The sequence below is a fragment of the Monodon monoceros genome, unplaced genomic scaffold (assembly GCF_005190385.1).
Source record: "Monodon monoceros isolate NGI ecotype Baffin Bay Population unplaced genomic scaffold, NGI_Narwhal_1 Super_Scaffold_11, whole genome shotgun sequence".
Taxonomy (NCBI): domain Eukaryota; kingdom Metazoa; phylum Chordata; class Mammalia; order Artiodactyla; family Monodontidae; genus Monodon; species Monodon monoceros.
In genome coordinates this window covers 83,431,018-83,441,885 of record NW_021703767.1, presented here as the reverse complement: position 1 = coordinate 83,441,885, position 10,868 = coordinate 83,431,018, and the positions used below count along the sequence as shown (strand labels likewise).

The 10,868-nt window shown below is 42.5% G+C and overlaps 1 pseudogene; it reads left to right on the top strand.

Annotated features, from left to right (window-relative positions):
- Positions 1-10,190: 10,190 nt before the first annotated feature.
- On the top strand, positions 10,191-10,372 carry LOC114890480 (annotated as a pseudogene).
- Positions 10,373-10,868: the final 496 nt, after the last annotated feature.

Below are 10,868 nucleotides of genomic sequence, written 5' to 3'. Positions count from 1 at the left end.
CACAGGACCATCTCTGCCATCTTTTAGGAGGCCCTAAAGGTATGTCTAACAACATTCTTTAGAAGGGGGAGAGATGTTTATCACTGGCTTTGAGAATTTAGCCAAAATTCTGAGACATCAGAAAAATCCCATTTCATACCCTTTGATAACAGCAATTCAGTTCTATTTCTTGACATGGTTATTGGTTACTCAAGTGTGTTCACACTGAGAAAAATTCATTGAACTGTGTGTTTATGCTTTGTGTATTTGTCTTTTTGTAGGTTATGCTTGCATAAAAGTTTACTTACAGGAAATGATTCTAAACCCATTGTGTGTTGGATTCTGTGTCAAGCATTTTACATATCTTATCTCATTTAATCAGGCTGACTACCATTCATTAAGCACCTACCGTATGTCAACACAATGCTATATTCTCTCTTTTAATTTTTATTGTGATATATAACATATACACAGAACATGTTCAGTTTAACAAGTAAAGTGAACACACATGTAACCACCACCCAGATAAAAAAAATATATTGCCAGCACCCCAGAAGCCCCTCATGTATCCTTTCTTGGTAACAACCCCCTGCAATATTCTTCATATGAATAATTTGATTTAATCCTTACAACAATCCTGGGAAATTATCAGTGGTTGCAAGCTGGAAAATCCCCAGAGCTCACCTAGATCTAAGATACATTTGAGTTCCGATCAGGCAGAGTGCAGAAACCCCACTGAGCACCTGGGTCATTCAGTAAAGACCCCAGAAGGGGTTTAGGTCTTTCTCTGTCTGACTTATTTCATTATGCCCTTGAGGTTCATCCATGGATCAAGCATCTTAATCAGAAATTGAGTCTTAAGTCCCTGTTCAGTTTCTATGATACTGGGTTCTGCCCTGCTTTCCATACCCAGAGGCTGGACTAAGCTCTTGAGGTCCAGTCCCTGGACCTATAGCTCCTGCAATGTTCTGCTTATCTCCTTAGCACTGAATTCCTAGATGTGCCTGGACACTGGCCACTAGAACTTACTCCTTTACCTGCCCCACCCTCATGAGTCCCTAGGCTCTGGTTCCAATCACCCAGGGTCTGGCTCACTCATTCATTCAACAAGCATTTATTGAGCACCTACTATGTACCAGGCACTAAGCAAGGTCCTGTAGACACAGCCATGGACAGGACAGACAGAGTCACTTTTCCAAATAAGTTGTAGTCTATTGGGGGATACAGAAAAGTCATAAGACAATTACAGAACATTGTCATAAGTCCTATGAGCAAGCAGGCCCAGGAAGCTTTGAAAGTACAGAGGGTGGATGCTTAATTTGGACTTCAGGTTTAAGAAAGACTTTTTAGAGGTAATAAAATCAAAGCTGAGACTTGAAGGATGAGTCGGAGTCAGCCAAAAGGATAGGAAGAGTAGTAGAATGTTCTAGGCCAGAGGTTCTCAAAATGTGTTTCCAGACCAGCAGCATCAGCATCAACTGAGAACTTGTTAGAAATGCAAGTTCCCAGACCCTTCCCCAGACTTACAGAATCAGAAATTCTACATTTTGGGCCCATCAGTATTTGTGATTCTAATGCATAGTATAATTAAAGAATCATTGACCTAAATTGGGGAACAAAATGTACAAAAGCCTGGAGGGAATGTGGCTTCCTTCCCCTACAAATCATACCACAGTTATGAGAACGATGATTCCAGTGCCTCATCTGAGATGGCAACTCCAGGCCATCCCTGGATAACAGAAGAACAGAATAGGAAAGGACTACCATTTGTTAAATACACCTATGCTTCACATAGTTTCTTTTATCTACTTCTCACTACATGCCTATTATCATGCCCTTTTCACAGATTTGGAAACTGAGGTTCAGAGACAGTAAGGAGCTTTGCCTAACCTCACTCAGCCAGTAAGTCCCAGAATTGGGATTTGAACCCAAAGATTTTTCTACACCAGCCTACTGCTTCCAGGGAAAAGAGCTCAAGATTGAGAGATGAGGACAAGATCAGAACATGGGTTCAGCTCTGGGTGAGCCATACCAGATAGGGTGGGGAAAGGAAATCCAAGTCTCTCCCTGTGTTCCCTCCTCTCAAACTCCCACTCCCCAGAGAGGACATGACCAACAGGCAAGAGCAAGGAGGCCAAGCTCTTCCACTCAGGTCTGAAATGGAAGTAAGGAAACCAAGCCCAGGTTTTCTCAGTTGAAAAATCCTTGTTAAAGCTTAATCATTAAAAAAAAAAAAAAAGCTTAATCAAAGTCTATGTTTGAGACCGAAAGCTTGTTGGAAATAAATGGTATAATTATCTGGAAAGCAACTTGATAATATGTAGTAAGAGCCTTAAGCTTTCAGATGCTAACATAATTGTATCTGTAAACAAAACATAACCATGAGAAGAGTTGTGATATATTATTAAGAAAAAAGGTGGAATAAAATTATTTATTCAGTATGATTCCAATCATGTTTAAAATGCCAAATAAAAAGACTAGAAGTGAACACACCAAAATGTTAAGATAGTTTTCCTCCCATCTAATACTCACAAAAGAGCTTAAATTTAAGAGAATGATTTATGTTCCAAGATGCTCTTTATAGTATTTTAACAGCAAACTAGAAGCAACCTAAATAGTCCACATAATCAAAAGGGATAAATAAATTACATTTTGATCATGTGATAGAATATAAAGCAATTATCAAAAGTGACAGTTGAAAAAAGTATTTTTGCCAAGTCCTTGGCTCCTGCCTGCACTCCCCTGCCCTGGAGGCAGGGTCCAGATACCCTCCAAAATGATGGTGAGAGGCAGGGCCACAGAGGGCAAGAATCAGCCACCTCTTCTGGGGCTTCCAGGAAATTTTCAGTTATGAGATAAGGTCCTCGCTTTCCTCTCTCAGAGAACTCATGCCACTGTGTTAGGTATTAAATATGGACCCAGGGAACCCCAGACTAAATGGGGCTTAAACAGATTTAAACAGAATGCAATCTGTTTAAATCTAGTCTCTTGCTGGTTTAACCCCCAGCACCCTACACATCTTAGATGGTGAGTTTCCTGTAAGTAGAAATGTGACCAGTTGACCTCTGAATCCCTGAGGAGGAGAGCATCATCATTTCCACTGTCAGCTGTGATTTTATCAGGGGCTGCCCCTTGTTCTGCACTGGGGCAGGCCAGGCATTGGACTCTCTACACCCAGAGTCATCCAGCTGCCGCCCACGACTAAATCTGACCCATCATCCGCTCTGTAGGTAGTTTTACTGGAACACACACACACACACACACACACACACACACACACACACACACAGTATATTTGTGGCTATGAGAATAGCCATGATATTTATTAAGGAACAAATGTGGGGAAAGAATTATATATACAGTGTGATTCCAATTTTAAAATGCTTAATGAAAAGAATAGGAGGAAACGCACCAAAATGTTAAAATAGCTTCTCCCTCATCTAATATGACAATCCATTATAGTAATTATGCCCACTCCACAGGTGCAGAAGCAGGGTAATTGCCTCTGAAGAGTGGAATTGTGGGCGGCTTATTCCATTTCTTTACCCTGCTTTCTATATTTTCTATAATTCCACCACTTGTTCTTATCCCAAAAGGTGGGAGGCCGAGTCCTGAAGGAATAATCCAAAAATGATCCCTGATCCTCAAATGAATCCCCTCTGCCCAAAGGTACAGCCTGCCATCTGTCATGGGCCTCTGGGGAAGTGAGGATGCAGGTGGGCATTGGGCTTCCCTGAGAGGTCTGGTCCCTGCAGGCCTAGAAAGACCATCCTGTGCGTGTAGCTGTCTGTAAAATTTAATTAATTTTAAAATTAAATTTAAATGCAAAAGCCTGAACCATCCCTGATTAATTAAACTTAATCCAATTTCTTTTTCTAAAAAAACCTGATCCAGGGCTTCCCTGGTGGTTCAGTGATTGAGAGTCCGCCTGTCGTTGCAGGGGACACGGGTTCATGCCCCGGTCTGGGAAGATCCCACATGCCGCGGAGCGGCTGGGCCCGTGAGCCATGGCCGCTGAGCCTGCGCGTCCAGAGCCTGTGCTCCGCAAAGGGAGAAAAAACCTGATCCAAGGAGGGCTGTGCCCTCCTCTCAGGGAAATTTGGAAATTCCCTGGTGCTGTCTCCAGCCCTGCAGCCTCCATTTCTGCCTTATCCACTCCTCTGGTTCAGAATCTTTTTGTAAATCAGAGAACCCAGCTTCCCTCTGAGGGTTTACTGATCTGATACCTCTTTATGCCCACAGCTCCCCCGGATCCTGTCTGAGCCCCTTGGTGACCCAGCCCTTGGCTTCTGCCAAGCCCCTGATTCCCTGCTCTGCCCCTGCTGGCTACCCACCCAGCCAGCACACTCACACCAGCTCTTGATCTTGTCTTCAGCACACAGATAGACACAACATTTTGTTAGTGAAGGTAGAGATGCAAAGGAGTCAGATTTTATTTCTGATGGTGACATCAGCAGGAGTTTGTGTAGCTCCTGGCTAGAGTTGACAGCACAGAAACTAGCTCAGACAATTCGAGTGCTCTCCATTTTTGCTCTTTCTCTTTGTCTGCACTTTCCACTGCCTCTCTTTTCCCACCAAGCTTTGCTGTTACCGTTAGATGTTGTCTCAAATAGAAGTTCTCTGATTCTGAGCGGAGTCAGACCCATCAGCTGGACCTTGAGTCCTCCACCTCCCAGTGGTTCTTTAATAAAGGTTGAGAACTTGTGAAATAAACAGAGGGAAAGGTCTCTAGCAGCACTGGCCAGCTCCCTGCTCTGTAGGGCTTTATACATTACCTCCCTCTAGGTTGCAAATTCACTTTACACTCTAGGGCAAATTTCATTCCTGGGAAGTCTGAGGTACCTGGACCAATAATTCAGGCCTCTGTATCCTCATCTTGTGGCCAGTTCCACTTTGAACCCACTAATGGAATGGGAATGGTTTATAACCAAGCCCCTGTCTTGAAACCTCAGATGACCTTGATCCCCTTCTTGGGTTCCCAAGTCCAAGCCAGCTTGGCATCCCAGGGATATGAAGGCAGTTACCCTACAGAAGAGCCATGTCCTTCTTAAGTACTGTCTCAGATGCCTTGACAGGTGCTGTTGTGAAGTGTTGTGAGCAGAGGTAAGAGGACCCACCCTGGGGTCTTGGCTTACCTCTGGCCTAAGGTAAATGGGATGGACCTTGGGTGGTAACCAAGGGGTGTCAGCCAGACCTCAATGGGACAGGAGCCTTAGAAACTGATCCCAAGACCACCAGCTGCTGGGGTTCTGCCCCGCCTCCTATTGGGCTCTGAGAGGGCTCCTAAATTATGTTGGGTTTAGCCAGCAGAGGATATCTATGACCACAGTTAGGAGTGGGTAAGGCAAACTCAGAGTCCTTTCCCCTCAGTAATAGTCTGGGCTCCTCAGAGAAACAGAAGCAATGGGATTTATTATAAGGAATTGGCTCACAACATTATGGAGGCTGAGAATCCCTAGGATCTGCAGTTGGTAATTCGGAGAACAAGGATGAATGGTATCGCTCCAGCCCAAGTGACCCAACAGCAGGAGAAGACTGATGTCCCAGCTCAAAGACATCAGGCAGAAAGAGAATTCTCTCTTACTCCACCTTTTGTTCTATTCTGGTCTTCAACCAATTGGGTGAAGCCTACAAACATTGAGAAGGGCAATCTGCTTTATTCAGTCTACAGATTCAAACGTTAATCTCATCCAGAAACACCTTAACAGACACACCCAGAAATAATGTTTCACCAAATGTCTGGGCACCCCATGGCCCAATCAAGTTGACACTTAAAATTAACCATCACACCCTCACTGGGCCTCAGTTTCCTCAAGTACATTGAGGAGATTGGATCTGGTGATATTCAATCTTATTTCTGGTTCTATGAATGGGCCTAGGCCATTCTGCAATCAGACAGGATAATAATGTTATCTAAAAGGTATGTGTTGTGAGAAGCAAATTAGATATGTAGGAAAGTGCTCTATAAAATAGTGAGATTATTAATATTATTAAAGTGCAAAGTTTATGTGATTATTATTGCTATTAATTATCATAATTATCATGCCCTCTCCCTGGCTTTTAACCATATACCCTGTTAGTTAATGCTACTACTACTGTCAGTTACATCTTGCAGCCCTACTCTTCCCTTACATGTTTCACCCACCATCATCTCAGTCATTGTTAACTTTAGTACCTGTTTTAAGATGTAGGATTCATTATTATTCAAGTATAGTGAGGCCAGCACAGGAGGAAGTGACTGCCATTGAAAAGATAACTCATTATTCAGAGTTCCCAAAAGGTGGGGGCACATCACACCACACAGGGCCACAAGGGGAAGCACTAGTGTGGATCAGGGGTCGGAAGAATCAAGGGGAAAATGTGGGCAACACCCTTTATTACGGTTTTCACAGGAAGGAATAGGTGAGGCAGGGTATGTAGGTTTAGGATTGTCTAGTTTGAATAATTTCAGCAGACTCTGGGGCGTTGGGGCCGTCTCTAGTTGCCAGGTACCTAGCTCTGAGGTGATTAGGACAGGGGAACAGTGGCCCAAAGGTGAGAGTCCTGGGAGCACCCAATAAACCAGGTGGTTGGGGTGTGATCTTGAGTTGGTTGGTTTGCGTTCCCAGGGGAATTGTTTGCTTATCTGTAGGAATTTCCTAACCCTGGGAAGACGGAATCTTCCGGTGTCAGCTAAGCTGCAAAAAGTGTCAAAAATAAAAAGACTTAACCCATCCCAATTCTTAATACATACCCTGACTAGGTATTAGTCCTTACTATCACAGTTAATTCAATTGACACTGAGAGTTCACAGTTAAGAGAGGTCTTTCTTTCTCTAACCTTCATTTATTCACTCAACAAGCATATACTAAGCACTTACTATGTAATGAGCACTATGTTAAGCCCTGGGATACAAAAAAGAAAAACAGACAGTCCTTTTCTTAGGGGGTAACAAAATAAAATAAGTTTAAATGTCTTTAATAAACATTACAATAACAGGAAGTCCGGTGTTCCATAGTAGGAGAGGCCCCAAACACAGCCTGAAAGGGACGAGATTCCATAATGCCCCAGTATCCCTACCTCCGCACCTCCTCCAACTCCATAGTGTGGGGTTCAGGAACAGAGCCTGTGGCTAAAAAACTGAATAAAATTTCCTCTCTTCTCCCAACAGCTCCTCCAATAAGCTCCCTTTGAATAAAATTATTTTCCCTTTCCATTTCTGAGAACTAACCATAAGGATATCATGCAGTAGAAGCAGAAATCTATCTGCAGAAACTGATTCATTGCAGAGTTATTGAAATTGGGGGAAAAATTTTGATGCAACATAAGTATCCAAAACCAATGGAGTAGTTTAACAAAGTATAGCATATCTACCAAGGCACAGTATTAAGCAAAAAGAACTGTATAATGATTCAGAAGGAGCACAGACCCCAGAGTCAGATTTTCTACGCTCCAGCCTTTGGGCAAACTAGTTAATGTTCCTGAATCTCAGTTTTCCTGTTTATAAAAGCGGGGGCTAGCTAATAATAGTTGTTACCTCACAGTGTTGCTGTGGAGATTAAATAAGAAAATGCAGGTAAAGCACTTAATAAACACCTGGAATAGTGCTCAATAAATGTTGGCCATTACTGTTCTCATTATTAATGTAAAGTCAAAGAAAACAGTTAATTGGGTGGACTTAATATACCACAGAAGGTATTCCTCATAGACTTTTAAGTTAAAAATATATATATTTATATAATAGTATGTAATCAAATTCTGAGCCTATGTGAAATGTATATGAAATGTTTAAATAGTTGTATTGGTAGCATAATGGCATTATGAGTAATATTTTAATGAAATATTTACTTTAATCTTATTGCAAATTTCTGTTTAATAAAAAATGAAAAGGGGGATATAAAAATAAAATAAAAAGCAAGGGGACACTGAAAGAAATTGTATGCTAAGAAATTCAAAAAACATCAATAAATTTGTCCTGGTATTCATATCTGCAGAGTTGATGAACCTGAATCATCTTCACTTTGGGGACAGATATCTTTTTTTTAGCATATAAAACTCTAACTCTTCTCAATATTTAGTAATAACATGCTGATGTAAGCTAGTTCCAAGCTGCAGGTCAGTGTCATTGGGACTACCAAGAGGTGAAAGATCAAGACAGATCAGAGAGAAGGAAACAGAGGGCCCCCTATTAAATGGTGATATATAAGGGTTTATTTTGCATGTAAGTATTAACTCAAATATGCAAAAATATGTATAACTAGCTATAGACACACTATAAATATAGATACAAAGAAATAAAAGATTGGAAATATATTGCTAACAGTAGCTCTCTTAGGGTTGGAAGATCATAGATGATATCCAATTTCTTCCCTATCCCTTCTAAAGTTTCCTACAGTTGGCATGTAATACTTTTAAATTTGGAGGAAGGGAACTTTAAAAACTATTAATTTCTTCTTTTTAAAGCAAGGGATTATTAGTGAGAAGGTAAGAGGGAGAGTGTGAGCCAGTAATGTCATAAATTCCCCAGCGCATGTGACTGTTTACTCCCAAAAGTCCCTGAGTTGGAAGTTAAAAATAGAAAGAGCCGAGGGCTGAATTTGGGGGGGTAATGAGTCCCACAAGAAGGGCTGTGAGCAGGGCAAACTGAGGTGAAGTACAGGAGCGGGGTGACTTGGGGGGAAAGGTGGTTGACTGGGGTCCACCCTTAAGAGTAAGGCTACATAAGCAGGGCGTGCTGGTCCAGGGATCCAGCTTGGAAAGGCTTTGTGGAGGGTATTGCTTCAGGAGTGGGAGAGTTGTTTTAAAGGTTCAGTAGAGAAACCGAGTTCAGTCTGATCACAAAGGAAGCAGCCGTGTCCTCCCCAAATCCCATTAGCCTATCAAGCAGGCTTTTCACTCCCAGAGCTGGAAACTGATTTCTGGTCATTCGCAGCCTCTTACAGCCACCCACCTCCTTCCCAAAGAATTCTATGTGCTCCCAGGAATGTCTTGATTTGGGTGCTTGTTGAACCAAAAGAACTTTTCCACTGAAGTCCTTTCAATCAAAAAAATACACAAGGGGCTTCCCTGGTGGCGCAGTGGTTGAGAGTCCGCCTGCCGATGCAGGGGACACGGGTTTGTGCCCCGGTCCGGGAAGATACCACATGCCGCGCGGAGCGGCTGGGCCGTGAGCCATGGCCGCTGAGCCTGCGCGTCCGGAGCCTGTGCTCCGCAACGGGAGAGGCCACAACAGTGAGAGGACCGCGTACCAAAAAAAAAAAAATACACAAACTTCCTGTACCTCTAAAACTAGACAGGCCTTTAGAAATAGTTCACACAAACACCTTCATGGTGGAAGGCACAGTACTCCTTTTAGAGATGAGGAAATTGGGACTCAAGGAGATTAGGTGATTTGTCCAGGGTGACAGTAAGTTATGGCAGGGCTCCCCAGGGTCCCTCTCTTTTCTATGTATTTTTTCCACTACCCCATGTTTTTCTTTGTTAAACAGGAAGAATCTTCCTTTGCTAGGATCTGTCAATGCACCATTATGTCCTGTCATAATAGTAATTATCATTATATTTTGACAAAATAATACTTAACCATTATGTCCTGGCTGAATAATACTTAACCATTTATTGAGGTCTGTGTGCTCTTTTCATAAGCATTTAATTCTCATAATAAGAAGGTATTATTAGGTTTCACACAAAGAAGCTGAGCTTCAGAGCAATTAAATAAACCATCCACTGTCACCCTGACAGTGGTAGCAGAGTCAGGATCTGAACCCAGTCCATCTGAATCCAAAGTTACATTTCTGATTCTCCATAAAGAAACACTGTTGGCTATGTGTACACAATGGAATATTATTCAGCCTTAAAAACGAAGGAAATCTTGCTATTTGCAACAACATGTATGAATGTGAGGGACATTATGCTAAGTGAAATAAGCCAAACACAGAATGACAAATACTGCATGATATCATTTGTGTGTGGAATCTAAAATATGTTGACGCTATAGAAGCAGAAAACAGAATGGTGCTAATAGGGGCTGGGGGCAGAGGGACGGAAAGATGTGGGTCAAAGGATGTAAAGTTCCAGTTATGCACGATGAATGAGTTCTAGAGATCTAATGTAGAACAACATGATTACAGTTAACAATATTTTGTTGTATACTTGAAATTTGCTAAAAGGGTAGATGTTAAGTGTTCTCACTGCATAAGAAAGGAAAAGAAGCTGGGGAAGGAGTGGCAGACACCATGTCCAGCTGCAAAGGTGGTAAGAAGAAGCCCAAGAAGCAGGCCAAGGAGATGGATGAGGAAGATAAGGCATTAAGCAGAAACAGAAAGAGGAGCAGAAGAAACTCGGGGAGTTAAAAGCGAAGGCCTCAGGGAAGGGCCCCCAGGTCACAGGTGGAATTAAGAAATCTGGCAAAAAGTAAGCTGTTCCTTGTGCTTGAGGCAACGATGGTCCTTAATTCCATTCCTGTTTAAACATTTGGATCCCCTGCCATAACATCTGTTGCCACCTATAGCTAGAAAAGTGTAGTCTTATTCTTTTTTTAAAAAAATAATTAATTAATTTATTTCTGGCTGCGTTGGGTCTTCATCGCTGTGTGCGTGCGTCTCATTGTAGTGGTTTCTCTTGTTGTAGAGCATGGGCTCCAGGCGCACGGATTCAGTAGTTGTGCCACGCAGGCTCATTACTTGTGGCTCGCGGGCTCTAGAGCGCAGGCTCAGTAGCTGAGGTGCACGGGCTTAGTTGCTCTGGCATGTGGGATCTTCCCAGACCAGGGCTCGAACCCGTGTCCCCTGCATCGGCAGGTGGATTCTTAACCACTGTGCCACCAGGGAAGTCCCTGAAGTGTAGTCTTAGAACCTATTCTACATTTAAGAATAAATTTATGTTAAAAAAAAAAAGGAAAAAAGAAACCGGTA